We start from the raw sequence: 326 nt of genomic DNA on the forward strand, positions 1-326 counted from the left end.
ATTCAACTAGCCAGATATGCTCTCTTCTACTTCCAATTCTCCTTAAGACCTCTGTGCCCATTAGGGATTGTTTTGATAACAAATCATGCAAAATCTACTCAAATAGTTTGTTTTCTTCTAAGTAGGAGTCTCATAAATATAAAGAAGTACCATAAAATCCAAAGTCTCAAATGACAGCCATAGCTCATGAGTCAAAAGAAAAATAATAAAAAATATTACTGTGAGAAACCCATGGACAATCAGATGGATTCTAGGCTCCTACATAATTCTAGTCCCAGTTCAAGAACAATTAGTTATTGTAACATGGCCCTGCTCCATACTTGCCT

This window comes from Echinops telfairi, unplaced genomic scaffold, assembly GCF_000313985.2.
Source record: "Echinops telfairi isolate 266 unplaced genomic scaffold, ASM31398v2 ScPeMD7_5804;HRSCAF=6672, whole genome shotgun sequence".
NCBI classification, from domain to species: Eukaryota; Metazoa; Chordata; class Mammalia; order Afrosoricida; family Tenrecidae; genus Echinops; species Echinops telfairi.